Source organism: Amia ocellicauda, chromosome 12 (assembly GCF_036373705.1).
Source record: "Amia ocellicauda isolate fAmiCal2 chromosome 12, fAmiCal2.hap1, whole genome shotgun sequence".
NCBI lineage: Eukaryota > Metazoa > Chordata > Actinopteri > Amiiformes > Amiidae > Amia > Amia ocellicauda.
Window position 1 is genome coordinate 29,469,194 of NC_089861.1, and position 16,074 is coordinate 29,485,267.

The 16,074-nt window shown below is 42.3% G+C and overlaps 1 protein-coding gene across 1 annotated transcript in view; it reads right to left on the reverse strand.

The window, feature by feature from the left end:
- LOC136764882 (IgGFc-binding protein) overlaps positions 1–16,074 on the reverse strand; it is a 128,373-nt gene that overhangs the window by 635 nt on the left and 111,664 nt on the right. The window lies entirely within an intron of this gene.

The window sequence follows — 16,074 nt, forward strand, 5'->3', positions numbered from 1 at the left end:
GCCTGGAGCTACAGCTGCATTTCTGGGTGCACTTGTTCATGTAGATGATCTCTCCATCAGTGGGGAGGGAAGCGAGGATGAGGCATTGAATTTACAACCCCATTGCTCCTAAAATACACCTTGCATGGATTTCAGACCACTGGTATGGAAACAGAATTAACTAATTGAATGAAGATGATTAAATTAATAAATATAACTAAATTGTTGAAAATAATGAAAAACCCTTTGTGAAATGTTTCATATCCTCCAACGTCTGAGCTATACAGAGGACTCATTGGTCTTGGGACCACCAGGAGTTTCATAGGGTGCTCTGGCCTACAACTTTCCAGTAGTTGTTTGTATATATTTCTAAATGTTTTAGTTTTTTATTTGTATTTTTGTTTTTACCTACTTAACTCTCACTGAGTTAGAGCATTGCTTACCTTCAAGTACATCCCATCCACCTCACAGCCACAGTCCTGTATCTCAACACACTTATCCCCATCTGTCACACTCACATCCCTCTGAGCAGTCCTTCGAGCAGAGCTGCGGGTTGGTTATCCCCATGCAGTTGTTGTTGTTGTTCTTCTTCTTATCCCCAGATGAGTTCTCACGAAAATTATTTCACTTGATTTCAGTATCATGGGGTCAGAAAGAGATCATGAAAAAGTGATCATCTTTTTGGTGCAAGGATCTACACATCTTGAGTAATATTCACTAAGTCATGAGGATGTGAAATAGACAGAAAAGCAGAAGTGTCTGGAAAAATTTAAGTTAGAGCCACATTACTGAAATGCATCGGGGTTCCCCAGTACTTACGACAGAAGCTGCGGCTCCTCCAGTCTTTCAGGGTCACCCCAGCCTCCTGGCAGGCAGTAACGTAAGCCTGGATCCCCAGACACACGGCTTCTGTCTTGCCTCCCACTGTGAAGCTGTTGGCAATGCAATTTTCCAGGAAGCCTGCTGGGGGAAACACTGGTTGACAATCGGCCAGTGGTCCTTTGGGAGCTGAGATCAGGCCACACCTGTCAGATTTTGTCAGCTCTTCTCTCTCCTTATCTCCCGGTTTGGGGCAGCCTCCCTGCAGACAGAAATCACCACACAGCTCCTTTTCACCCTCCATTCTCCAGGAGATCCCAAACATGTTGGCGCTGCCCACCAGGCCACCTAGAGGAAGGGCAAACTCATCATCTTTCTGGTTGTTGTAGTTTCCGCAGAGTCCGCCAATCACGCCTGGGTATGTGGATGGCACCTTGACCAAGACCATTTGCCAGAGGTCATAGGTCACTCTCAAACCAAAGTTGGCCTGCACCACTATCCCCATGCCTGCCTGGGAAGCCTGAAGTATCCCTCCATCCAGAGAGAAGGGCAGGTTGACATGGGTACCATTCATCTGTGAACAAGAAAATCAGAAAATCTCTTCTTATGTTGCATTAATGTTAGCATTGACTCACCCAAATCTGCCTGGGAAATCCCTTCTCCAGGATGATGGAGACCCCAAACACCCTCATAGTAACCAAGCGAGTTGTGGACACCTTGCCCACCATGACATGCTCCTTCTCTGCAAAGACTGAGAACCATGGCAAGTTGACGGCAGCGGAGTTTGACACTGTGACCAGCGTGTAGCTGCAGCCTCCCTGGAAGTCATAACTGAGTTTATCGAAGGTGAGGTGATGTGAGTGGCCCGACACACTGCATGTGCTGTAGGCTTTGGGGTGGCAACCTTGGACGCCATCTAAAACCCTGCACATCTCCTGGGGACCACAGGAAGCAACCTGACAGGCCACAATGCCTGATTGGCAACTGCAGCGAAGCTGACAGTCTCCGTCTGTGTAGAAGATCTGACCTGACCTGTAGTAGCAGTTCTCATGCTTGCAACCACATTCCTGTATGGGCACACACTCTTCGTCGCTCAGCAGGAAGCCTGGCTTGCACTGGCAGCCCTCTCTACAGGCAGCTTTGCAACTGGTGGGGGCACTCATGCTGTAGCACGTGGCAGGGCACCCAGGAGCACAAGTGCTGTACTCGCTGTTCTTCGGGCAGGAAAGAGCTGAGACAAACGGAATAGTGAAGGACAAGTCATTAAAGACATGTGGTTATAGACATGTGGAGATGCAACTGATGGAATACTGATTGATCTGTTTTAGGCAAGATGGGGAAGAGGAGCACAGTTCAACGTGTATCATGGGCACACCCAGGTATGATTGCGACAAGTGGTCATTTCCGGTGTGCTAAAGTATGAACAAAAGACAAACCTACCACAGAAGTCCTTCTTCCTCCAATTACTTATTTGGCCCCCGGCGTCTTGACATTGCTCCACATAGGCAGCGATGGCGTCACAAGCTGCTTTCTGTAGGCCCTTGTTCAGCTGGATGTCGAACATGCAGCTGCCATGGAAGCGAGCATAGTCTACCTTACCCAGGCAGTCGCCCAGGGGCCCTTTGGGATCGGTGATCACATCACAGTCAGCCACATAGGGTGGAGGTTTCTCCCCAGGGGTGGGGGTAGGAGGTGTCAAACATCTATGATTGCCATTGAGTCATTAGAGTGGTAGATATTCAAATAGCTGCACCAGTCAGAGATGAGACGGTTAAAAAATAGGAAACTCCTTAGTTACCGCACACGCTGCTTAATAATTGGATCAAAAAATTGAATCAGTGTAGCCTGATCTTGTTCTGCTTCTTACAACACCTTTTCATGATCCGGATCCAGTGAGCTTGGATACCGATCCCATATTCTGATCCCTGGAAGTACAACCAGCCCCAAAAGTCTGTGATTCCTGATGTAAAATGGGGCCATATAAACTTGTAGACCAGTAGGCACACCAACTTAATTAAAAAAAGAAATGCATGGCACACCTCCTGCCCACCCATCTGACATTCTGCCCATTTTTCATCTTTAAAATTAAACATAACTTCCAGTAAGAAACCTCAGCGCATCTTCATGCACAGACTCATTTAATTCTTGTAGCAGCCTATTTATTTTTAATGAATGATACATTTATTTCTTTATTATTTTAGTTTCTTTAGATGCGAGATTCTCATGAGTCCTAATCAATGTGTTGACAGACACTAGTTGAAAAACTATCGACATCGCTTACCAGGATCTTCCCTCGGTAATCATTACTGATGGTGATGGAGCTGTCGAAGACCTTGACTGTCACTACCTTGGCAAAGGACACTCGTGGGCTGCCACGGTTGTTGTTCTCCAGGGAGACATCGAAGGTCTGGATGCTGGGGTCCTTGGAGCAGACACCAACCAGCCTGTAGACACAGCTGCCCTGGAAGTGAAAGCTGAGGAAGTGAGGGTCCCCCATGACATTACAGGTCTTGTAACTGATTGGATAACAGTCTTGGATGCCATCAACAACCATGCATTTCTCACCATCTTTCACAGTGAGGTTTTCATTGTTTGGATCACTTTAGCTCATCCTCTTTCACTTTTTTTGCAAAGGATCTCATGCAATATAATTGTGAGAAACGCTTCTAATTTTCCAATTCTTCATTTAAAAAAATAATAATCAGAGAGAGGGCTTATATTGAGCAGATAGGCTAGACACAAGCTGCATTTCACTTCAATTGTCTAGTTGTGTAGTTATTGTCTACATCTAAGTAGTGTCCAGTTGTAATGAAACATGTACAGCAAAGAGAAAGGTTCTTCATTGTATCAATTTTGTGATTGTCAAAAATTGTATCTTGCAACAGATGTATAGTTCTTTTAAAAGTTTTATATAACATCTCAATTATTACCAGAAACAAAAAATATGCAGCACATTACCAGAAACATAAAATATGCAGCACATTACCAGAAACAAAAATATGCAGCAAACAGAAATAGGTAATACAATGTATTAAAATGTCACAGCATGTGAGTAGCTTAGTAGCAGGCTATGGAGGCTTGTTGCCTATATCTAAGTCATTTAAAATATTTCCTTAGAGGTTACCTGAAGAGGAGCTTAGAGTGGCAGTGCAGGGGCTATGGTCTGAACTAAGACCTCTTCACAAGTCTCTATTCCCTTCTCTGTTTCAAGAGCAAACTTTAGCCATTTGCTCTCTCTTTTTAACAGTCTGCAATATGTTGTAAATGAGGTTGAGGCAATTATATTCAGACAAGTTAAGGGCTGGTGGATTTTCTATACAGGGGTTTGATGTAGCACAACTTCCTATCACATTTGTTTTGTAGGCTATTAAAAAAATTAAAAGGATCCATTTCAAATTAAAATATGTCACTTTCATCTTATGTCTCTGCAACATCCTCATAGCACACAGGCCATCTCAGTGCATGGACCCGTCTCTCCACTTTGATCAGGGTCTGCCGCTTCAGCTGTGTACACTTAACTGTTCAAAATAAATAAACAGGCTAGAATCTGATAACTCTTTGTAGAAAGCAGAATGAAGTCCTTCTTAGACCAGGTGACAAAAATGTAAATAGAGAGACAGAGCAGAGCTGAGAAAAGGGGGGTCGGCCTCTGGGGAGCTGAGAAAAGTGGGAGGCCTCTGCTCAGACCAGGCTGTTGAGACCAAAAGGTTACAAACTGCTAGGAAGCTGTCCCCCATAGGTAGACCACAGCCCCCTCTCTAAGCTGAGCTTTTTTAGCTGCATATCCAAACGGTCCGCTTCACCATGCAACGCTTGCTTAAGAAAAGACAGAAAAGTAAAATGTAACATAAAACTGTAGAAACGCACAGGATCTGGCTATTTATTTATTGATTGATTTTAGTTGTATGACGCCGCAGCATTAAGGCGGTTAATGTTCAGAAACACTGGAAAACGGTAAGATGCCTTGTAATTGATTTATTTTATAATGATTATTATCATTATTGTAGTATTTTTTTATGTCTTTCTATGGTTTTGTTTTGTAAATAGTATTATTACTTCACAAGATTATTAAACAAGAGGTATGGATACAAGACAAAGTGTGGTTTAAAAGATTAATTCCACTATTATTTATTTCAAACCAATGGCAGGGATGCCTACATTGACCAACTAACGGCCTATTTAAAAATAAATGTTTAGCTTACACCTAAAAACTGTTAAAAATTAAATGACTACGATATTTAACAAATTAGTAATTGTAAGAATAAGTAGCATCTAAATGGTTACCCTGAAAGCATGTGATACAGTTAAGAACCTTGATTTGCTACTAAGTCTGGCTGAACCCGATTCTCTAGAGTTTAGACCATACAGCACTATTCAAAATATGACACTCGCCATTGTCTGTAATGTTATAAAATAGGTTGATAGATAGATTTCTCAGGCTTTAAAGACAATGAGCCATAGTTACACCTCAGTATACAAGCTATATTGGGAAACTTACTCTCCCCCTTAAGTAAGGCTCAAATAAGTGTAGCTGAATTCAAGAGTGAGTGGCTTGTTCTACCAGTTTGAGAGGTTTAAATCTTTTTTCTAGTCTCAAGAAGTAGGGGGTCGTTTGAATTGGTAGTTTGACTATATGTTTAATAGTAAACTAAAGAGTAATATACAAGAAACAAGTTACTTTAAAAGTAAACACCCTCTTTTCTAATTTGTGTTACCAACTGCTTTAGGTGCTAAAAAGTCACAAACTGAGTACTGAAAACCAGTCAGCTATGGGGTAGGGACTGATAAATCACAGGCCAAGACCCAGGGCAGTAGGGGAGCTTTTAGTTTTTTGTATTTACTATATACATAATTTAATACACCATTAAACTTTACATTCATAACATAAAAATACAAACAGTAGGGTAAAATAGAGGAAAGTCAGACAGGAATGTATCACTATACTTATAATTGCGCTATATGTGGTCTGTATAAGATGGATTACGGTGTTAAATAGATCAAACAAAATCAAAGAAACCAACAAAGAAATACATTGTATGATGTTATTAGGTTTTCATGTTTCAGAACCTTTTTATGGGTTCATAAGAATAATGTGCCTAAACTAGATCTCTCTGTGGATATCTCAATATACACACATTCAATGGAATATGTAAACACATGTAGTTGTTTTAAGCTATAAATAGACTGCCTGTAGGCGAAATAAATAAATACATGTTTGTTTGCCCTGGGCCTTGGCCTGTGATACAGCCTAGGCTCCCTGGTCTGGCCTCTGCAGGGGGTTTATCAGTCCCTACCCCATAGCTGACTGGTTTTCAGTACTCAGTGTCAGGGTCTCTAGGGGAGGCCCGCAGGGTAAGGGAGTTAAGACCCAGGTGCAGTTCACATAGAGTTGGCAGAATAGACAAATGGGCTAGGCAAGGACGTGGTCGAGGTCACGAGCAATGGTCATGGGATCAGGCAGACAGACAAGCAAAGGTGAGACGGAATCGAAAACGGGAAGACAGGCGATGGTAATCAAGGAGCCGAGGAGATAAGGAGCGAGGAGATAAGGAGCGAGGAGACAAGGAGCGAGGAGACAAGGCTTGGAATCGCAGACTGGGCTGATGAGACTTCACCCCGAGTGAGGGCAGTGAAGGGTTTAAGACAGGGAGCAGGAACTGGGAAGAAAGGTGCAGAGCCAATGGAAACAGAGGTAGAGTGAACAAGTGCACATGGGAGACCGGAATGTTAATAGGGTGATTGACAGGTGAGAAAAGAACAATGAGGGGAAAGGAAAGACATGGAGATAGCGGCCTCTAGTGGAGAGAGAGGGTAAGGGCTTAGAACCATGACACTCAGTTTGTGACAAGCTCCCATAGTATGCTACAAAACTACTCACATGCTGTGACATTTTAATAGATTGTATTACCTATTTCTGTTTGCTGCATATTTTTGTTTCTGGTAATGATTGAGATGTAGAAAAGATGTTATATAAAACTTTTAAAAGAACTATACATATATATAGTTAAACTTCAATTACTTTGTATGTTGTTAAGTATTTATTTATTTATTTTTTAGAGCTTTTGCATTCTCCTGTTCTATTTCCGAATTATTAATACGAGAAGGGTTTTGTCCTCTCTCGATGAAATGCCAGTTCTGGAAAGTATTCACAGCGCTTCACTTTTTCCACATTTTGTTATGTTACAGCCTTATTCCAAAATTGATTAAATTCATTATTTTCCTCAAAATTCTACAAACAATAGCCCATAATGACAACGTGAAAGACGTTTTTTTTAAATCTTTGCAAATGTATTAAAAAAAAAAAAGCACATGTACATAAGTACATTAAAATATGTACATTAAAATTAAGCTCAGGTGCATCCTGTTTCCACTGATCATTCTTGAGATGTTTCTACAACTTGATTGGAGTCCACCTGTGGTAAATTCAGTTGATTGGACATGATTTGGAAAGGCACACACCTGTCTATATAAGGTCCCACAGTTAACAGCGCATGTCAGAGCACAAACCAAGCCATGAAGTCCAAGAAATTGTCTGTAGACTTCCGAGACAGGATTGTATCGAGGCACAGATCTGGGGAAGGGTACAGAAACAATTCTGCAGCATTGAAGGTTCCAGTGAGCACAGTGACCTTCATCATCCGTAAATGGAAGAATTTTGGAACCACCAGGACTCTTCCTAGAGCTGGCGGCCCGGCCAAACTGAGTGATCAGGGGAGAAGGGCCTTAGTCAGGGAGGTGACCAAGAACCCGATGGTCACTCTGACAGAGCTCCAGCATGTCTCTGTGGAGAGAAGAGAACCTTCCAGAAGAACGACCATCTCTGCAGCACTCCACCAATTGGGCCTATATGGTAGAGTGGCCAGACGGAAGCCTTGTCCAGAGATCTGTGAAAACTTGCAGAATTATACAATTTTGCATTTTCAAAAATTAGGTAATTGTACTTTTGAGCCAGTTTCCTTTTCCTGATAAAATCCACACGTGATTATTATCCAAACTCAGATGAAGTGCTTTATACCTGTGTATTCAAGACACTCCTGCTGTGGGGCCTTTCAAACTGACGAAAGGTGCAGGAACTATAAAAGTGGCAAGCCTCTGTCACAGTGCTTAATTTCTTGCATCCCACCCTTAATCTGAAACTCTCGGATCTGTCTGGTGGATTCATCCAACACTCACCCTCACACTGCCGGACTGGCCTCTGTGGATGGAGATCTCGTGGTCTTTGATCTTGATGGTGAAGGAGCCCTCTGAGTTGCCCCGTACCTCGTTCTTGCTGATGATGCTAAAGGGTGTGAGAGTGGGGTCTTTGCCCGTGGTCTGGGACAACGTATAGGTGCAGGTGCCCTGGAAGCTGAAGGGAAGGCCATCAAAGGATTGATAGTGTGGGTCACCCATTGCTCAGCAGGTAACCTTGGATGTGGCCACACATACTGCATTTCTGTCTCTCACTATGCACTCCTCTTTCTTGCGGCACATGGTATTCAAGCAAGGATCTGTGAGAGAGAAATCAGAAAGCTTCATTCACGCAGAGTCTCGGCTTTTCTTCAAAGGCTATTTCTGTGGGGCAGACTGCAACAGGTGTGGGATAAGATTTGCACCAACAACTGGCTATTCAATTGTATACTACAATATTGATGAGATGAATATTCAGACTTCATGGGTTGGGTTAAATTCCCCAGTAAACTTTGCCTGTTAAAGTTAAGGGTAGGGTTATCTGCAGCTTGGGATTTGTTGTTGACTAGGGTTGGAGTCTTGGCTATTGTTGGGGTTTTATGTATGTTTGTATGTGTGTGGTCGTGTGTATGTGCGTGTGTATTTGTTTGTTTGTTTGAGGGCTGGGGCTAGGGTTACATCCCCCAGGTGTCAAGGTCACACAAGGACCGCAGGGCACGAGAACTAGGGGACCCAGGTGCAGTGCTAGTAGAGGTGGCTGAGAAGGCATATGGGCTAGTCAAGGACATAGTCGAGGTCACAGGCGATGGTCGGGAACAAGAAGGCTGAGAGAGAGACAGGACTGGGAGCGAGAGAGAGAGAGAGAGAGAGACAGGACTGGGAGCGAGAGGACAGAGAGAGAGAGGAGACGAGGAGCATGAGGAGCATGAGGAGCACATGAAGCATGTGGAGCACGAGAAGCACGAGGCTTGGTGAAGCAGGCTGAACTGACAACATTTTGCCTCGAGTGAGGGCAGTGAGGGGTTTAAGAAGGGGATCAGAAACCAGGATGGGATGTGCAGGGCCAATGGGAGCAGAGGGAAAGAACAAGCATGCACATGGGTGTGGAGGAATGTTAAGTGGAAGAGTGACACATGAAAGCAGTGAGAAGAGAAAGAAAAGACAGGGGAACAGTGGCAGCCTCTAGTGGGGATAGAGGGTCAGGGCCAGGGAACCCTGACAGTACCCCCCCTCCACACTCGGTGTAGCCGAACCGGGCCGGACACAGTGGAGATGGCTACAGGGCCGAGGAGCAGGAACTGAGGGATTGGTAAAAGAGAAGTCGACAAGGAGGGAAGGGTCAGAAGGTCTGTGAGGCGGCCACAGGACAGGAACGGGTTCGGGAGGTCTGGGAGGCGGCCACAGAACAGAGACCAGGTCGTGAGTTCTGGGAGGCGGCCACAGGACAGGAACGGGTTCGGGAGGTCCAGGAGGCGGCCACTGGACAGAGGCAGGGTCCGGGTCAGGCGAAGGAGATGCTGAAGGCTCAGTGTGCGGAGCCAAGGTGGCCTCAGGAGGCGGAGACATGGGAGCCGGGAAGGATCAGAAGGCGGAGCCTTGTAAGGCAGAGCCGTGGCAGCCGTGGAAGGCGGCTCCATGGAAGGCGGAGTCCTGGAGGCCTGAAGAGGATGAACCTCAAGAGGCTTTGCCGCGGAAGGCGTGGAAGTCGCGGAAGGCGGAGCAGCAAGAACTATGGAAGGCTCAGAGGGCGGATCCGTGGTAGGCTACAGGACAGTTGAGGCTGACTAACAATACTAATGAGAGACTCACCTTCGTCTTACTAACCGGTATTGCAGTCAATGTGTTTATAACCTTTTTTGTTTAACGATTTGTGTGTTATCATATGCGATCCCATGGTCTTTGATTTGGTCACGGAAGTGATTTGTCTTTGATTTGTTGATCTAGAGTTGAATTTTAATTCGTTTTTCCCTTTTGTATAATTAGTGTAGTGCTACATTTAGTCTTTGTTTTTGAATAAATTTGACAATTTATATCTTTGGAATTGGTGTCTGCGTCCAATTATTACAGAAATTGAGTTCTACAAGATTCCAGGATTCATGATAAGGTGATACTATAAATTATTAAATTGAAATTTATAAGTGTACTTTACGCTACACTATAATATCAGTAATTTTAGAATTGTTTGTTTGAAATCCTTGTAAGGGTTGCTAAGAGGGCAATATGTTATCATATGTGTGCTCTCGTGTGAGTAGGCCTATACAATTATGTTAAAATTAACACAGTCAATCTGTAGACTATACTGTTTTGTGATGTTGAATCGTGTTGGTGTTGAATTCAAACAAGGACAAACTGAATGAAAGTGGTCTTATTTAGGCATGGGTTATTTATGAGTTAGTGTTAGTCTTTCACTTTAATCCTAAAAAGTAACTGTAAATCTAATTCTTAAAACTAGAATTCTTCAAAAAGCCTCTCTCGTTGTAAAGTAATGTATTATACCTGTAAAATTTCCTATTTTAAGGAGTTATATCCAAGTAAGATTTCACATGGTAGACCTGTTGTAGTGGAGAAAGTTGTTGACATATGGACCCTACAAAGACTACAGGTACACTCAGGGAAATTAAGTCTTTCCTGTGTTACAATAGCACCCCTGGGTTGAGTAGGGATTGTACTCTATTGACTATTCCACCCCTTTTTATCGATCACCTGAGAGGAGAGGGCCTCTTGCACCCCACACCACAGCAGGCTCTTTGATCCCCAGGACACACATGACCAATCAGGTATAAGCAATGATCTTTTATTAATCACTATCAAAGAAACTAGATTAAACAGTACAGGGTCACAGATAAGGGCAGAGCAGGAAGTCTGCATTATAAAGTAATAATTAACAATACCAAAAGGCTAAAATCCCACAGAAGGAAAATGTTAAACTGCCATTAATAACACTGATATTTTCTGTATTGTCAGACTTCAGACAATAAATAAATAGCTGTTTCTTTGGTTTTACAGTCGTTATTATAATTATTTACCATTGTTTTTTAACATAGTTATGGTGCTTTAGTTTCCACTGGAAGCTTCCGACTCCACAGTGGTTCTCTGCACAGTGGCGCCGCACACACTACTGAGCGCCGCACTGAAACAAACACACACACTGAGAAACACAGGGCTCATAAACTAATACAAAAGTGTTTTACTAAAACACTCATAACCAATAGAAAGTATTTTTGAAAGCTGTGCTTCATCTGAGTATCCATGGTTTTGATTATTGTTTATTTTCGTCACGACTGAAAACTACCATATACTATGGCATAGAGGTGCATTTTTACTGAAAAGTTAATTAAATTGCTTTTCAAAATTCACAATAGCAATTAAAATAAAGAAAAACAGTAAATGTTCACTGAAGATGTTGACTGTATATCAGGATGTAAAAACTGTCTCCAAATGACAAGCAAGCTCAGATCACAGTAAAACATCTAAAGACAATTCCTGAAAAACGCATCTCTCAGAAAATGTTGAATAAAACTGAAACTATACATTATATTTATACAACTATTTCAAATTTTACATTGTGTTTTGGCTGTGATTCATATTGTAATACATTTAACATGTGTATTAAATAAGTTACAGTTTTGAGGGCATTTTTAAATACATTTCTTCAAAACAAATGCAGTTGTGCTATGCTGCCTGTGCTATAACCTTGCTCATATACCTTGGTCTTTGTTCTAATGTATAGAACATGCATATTTTTCCTTTATTCTCCCTTCTTATAATTTATTTTTACAATGTTTGATTTGTGGTTGTGATTTATGATGAAAATTAATGTTAAGTTTATTATGTAAAATGTAGAAGTCCTGCTTTCAGTGCAGACAATTTCTCTAGCAGGGAGAGATTTGAGGGATCCATGCTAGAAAATGTCTGTTTTCCATACGAACAAAAAAGTAAATATTGGCAGATATATCGGTCATCAGGGAAATTTTGCTTCCCAATTATCGGTATCGGACCCAAAAAATCCGCATCGGTCAGGCTCTACATAAAACTATAATAAAAGTAAACAAATATATAAATTCACCCAGAAAAGAAAAAGTACTCAAGACAATAAAACAATTTGTGATAATCAGAGCTGGGTTAAAACATGTTGTGGCCCTAGGCTATGAACAATCTGTCTGTCTTTACACAGAAAAAAGAAAAAGAAACATTTGCTTCAATGAGTGGCGAGAGGCAAAAAAGCTGCAGGCTATGTAGCTTAAGTGTTTAACACGGCCCAACTGATAATAACATTATTCATCACCCCCCGTGAGCCCTGTCCAACAGGGCCTCAATGCTTTATAAACTACTTATATGGGATTTTCTTTTACTGGAGAGATGCTGGTGCTGAGACTGGTGACATCTTACGTTATGTTCTTTATGGAGAAAGTCAGGAATCTCTTTTCTCACAGTCAATGTAAAGGTATGAAAGGAAAATGTTTATTCAATGGACCAAATGCAGTTGGAAAGTCACTGATCTGTGTCCAAGAATATAATGGAGGGAGTGTGTGTGAAAGTGTGTACAGCCCCTTTATTTCTACTCGAGGTTTCCATACACGGGTGACATGCTGGCGTCTCCAGCAGCATCTCTTGAAACCTGAAATGAGGAACATCAGAGTGACATCAGACACAAAGTGGACGGGAGCGGAGTGAATTTACGGATACTCAGAACCCAGGGTTTAAATGTTATTCAATTTAGAGAACAATCAAAAAATCGATTGATAAAGCAGTTAAACTAAATCACAAACTATGTATCCTAATAAAAGGAAGAGTAGTTTATTTATTTGACATTTCTGATCATGTTCATGCTCAGTAGAGCTTCTAAGGAGTTCTACAGAATGGCATTGTGACACCAGACACACCCTGTACATCCCTCTGCACTCTGCACATTGCAACTAATGCAGCTGTGAAGATATCTGCTACCCAGAGACTCACCTGCAATGTCTCGTAATCTGAAGACACAGTCCTCAGGTTGAGGGCAGTGTAAGTGTCATGGGGAGGATCGGCCTGGGCACTCTGTAGGAGGAATGGCAGATGTCCAGGAGAGGTATCATAGACAGAGATACAGAAGGGAAGCAGAAAGCTGCCTGGTGCCATTGTTTTGTTTTAGTGCCTGAAGGATTGTTCTTAATAGCAAATATTGGAAGATCAAGGAATTTAAAACATCACATGCTTGTCAGAACAAACCCACACACATGCACACACATACAAACACAGGAAACTGCTGATGAAAGACTCCTGTGGACTCCTGTTTTCACGCTTCATTGTCAGTGATTTGGCACTATTAATGAGCTATTGAAAGAAATGTGCTTTACATTGGGCCTTTGGCTGAAGTGCAGGTGTACCTGAGTCACTGCGTTTAGGTCACCCTCTTCTCCTGACTCTGCAGCGTTCCTCCTTTGCAGGAAACGAAGCAAACAAAAAAGAATAAGAAACAGGTTCATGACAAGGGATACAGGCCTATAATGATTGATTTTTCTGAAATTAAACTTTATTACATCCTATGGAAATCTTATAGTGTTTAGTACTAAAATAACAAAAAATATCACCACTCTAAAAACTCTTAGCAAATGTATTCCTTATTTTAGGTATTAAAAAAAATAAAATAAACAAAACTGTATAGAAGTCTGAAATACAGGAAATATCACCTGTTATTAAAGTAGCATTTGTTGAATTGATCTTCGTATACAGTGAGGGAAAAAAGTATTTGATCCCCTGCTGATTTTGTACGTTTGCCCACTGACAAAGAAATGATCAGTCTATAATATTAATGGTAGGTGTATTTTAACAGTGAGAGACAGAATAACAACAAAAAAATCCAGAAAAACGCATTTCAAAAAAGTTATAAATTGATTTGAATGTTAATGAGGGAAATAAGTATTTGACCCCTTCGACTTAGTACTTGGTGGCAAAACCCTTGTTGGCAATCACAGAGGTCAGACGTTTCTTGTAGTTGGCCACCAGGTTTGCACACATCTCAGGAGGGATTTTGTCCCACTCCTCTTTGCAGATCCTCTCCAAGTCATTAAGGTTTCGAGGCTGACGTTTGGCAACTCGAACCTTCAGTTCCCTCCACAGATTTTCTATGGGATTAAGGTCTGGAGACTGGCTAGGCCACTCCAGGACCTTAATGTGCTTCTTCTTGAGCCACTCCTTTGTTGCCTTGGCTGTGTGTTTTGGGTCATTGTCATGCTGGAATACCCATCCACGACCCATTTTCAATGCCCTGGCTGAGGGAAGGAGGTTCTCACCCAAGATTTGACGGTACATGGCCCCGTCCATCATCCCTTTGATTTGGTGCAGTTGTCCTGTCCCCTTAGCAGAAAAACACCCCCAAAGCATAATGTTTCCACCTCCATGTTTGACGGTGGGGATGGTGTTCTTGGGGTCATTCCTCCTCCTCCAAACATGGCGAGTTGAGTTGATGCCAAAGAGCTTGATTTTGGTCTCATCTGACCACAACACTTTCACCCAGTTCTCCTCTGAATCATTCAGATGTTCATTGGCAAACTTTAGACGGGCCTGTACATGTGCTTTCTTGAGCAGGGGGACCTTGCGGGCGCAACAGGATTTCAGTCCTTCACGGCATAGTGTGTTACCAATTGTTTTCTTGGTGACTATGGTCCCAGCTGCCTTGAGATCATTAACAAGATCCTCCCGTGTAGTTTTGGGCTGATTCCTCACCGTTCTCATGATCCTTGAAACTCCACGAGGTGAGATCTTGCATGGAGCCCCAGACCGAGGGAGACTGACAGTTAATTTGTGTTTCTTCCATTTGGGAATAATCGCACCAACTGTTGTCACCTTCTCACCAAGCTGCTTGGCGATGGTCTTGTAGCCCATTCCAGCCTTGTGTAGGTCTACAATCTTGTCCCTGACATCCTTGGACAGCTCTTTGGTCTTGGCCATGGTGGAGAGTTTGGAATCTGATTGATTGATTGCTTCTGTGGACAGGTGTCTTTTATACAGGTAACAAGCTGAGATTAGGAGCACTCCCTTTTTTTAAACATGAAATGTTGAAATATTATTTTATGGGAGTTGAGTTGAGTTGCAGTCTGAACACATAGTACAGTACTCACCTTCTGACACAAATAACTGCAATGGCTGCAGTGAGGCACAGTAAACTCACCAGTGTTGTTACAGTGATGAGCAGAGATGATTTCACTGAAATGTAAAACAAGAGGGAAAAAACAACGAAACAACTGAACCTAAACAACTTTCCTATGACCTTTCCTATGATCCCTCATTTGATGTTTTGGAGTTTTCGTGGAATCTTATTGATGTATTGGTATTAAATGAATCATACATGTCACTGGCAGAGGTACGGCAGTAGAGTTGTGAGCTCCATGTTTATTGTGTGCTTCACAGTAGTACTGCCCACTGTCTCCAGAGCTGATCTCTGTAATGGTGAAACTGTGCCCTGATCCTTTCTCCCAGACAGCAGCTCCATTGGTCTTAAACCAGGTGTAGTTCTGCACTGGTGGGTTTGCATTGCTGCTGCAGGTCAGGGTGACAGAACTGCCTTCCACTATTTCACCAGAGGGGCTGACTGACACTGAGGTGTCCTTTGGGGCGTCTGAAAGAAAGCAGTCAATTGTCATTTAGTTGTTTCACTATTAATATGCACTACCAGTACTCTTCTTATTATAATGGTATAATACATTCCTATTCAGTGTCCTCTATCAAAGAAGGTCTTCAGTTTTTGATTTTAAAATGTCTAGTAAACCTGGGCTGCGTTAAGAGTTTAGTGACAAAATGTACAGAATCATTCACATCTTCAAGCTGACAAACTGGAAATATTATTTTCATCTGTAGACTCACATTCAACCTTCAAAGTGATCTGTGGAGACTGCACACTTGTATTGTCTTTTGAAGCACAGGATTAGTTTCCATAGAGTCCATAGGAAACATTATTAAAGCGCAGTGAATGACTGGGTTGCGTCTTGTTGTTTTCACTTTGTCAAGGGACCATCTGGTAAAAAGGAAAATAAATTAGCTGTTCGTTCAGATTATGAATGGATCTGACAGGTGCTCTGCTTGAATGGGTACTGTGGGATCCAGTAGGAAACACAGACCTGATTGAAG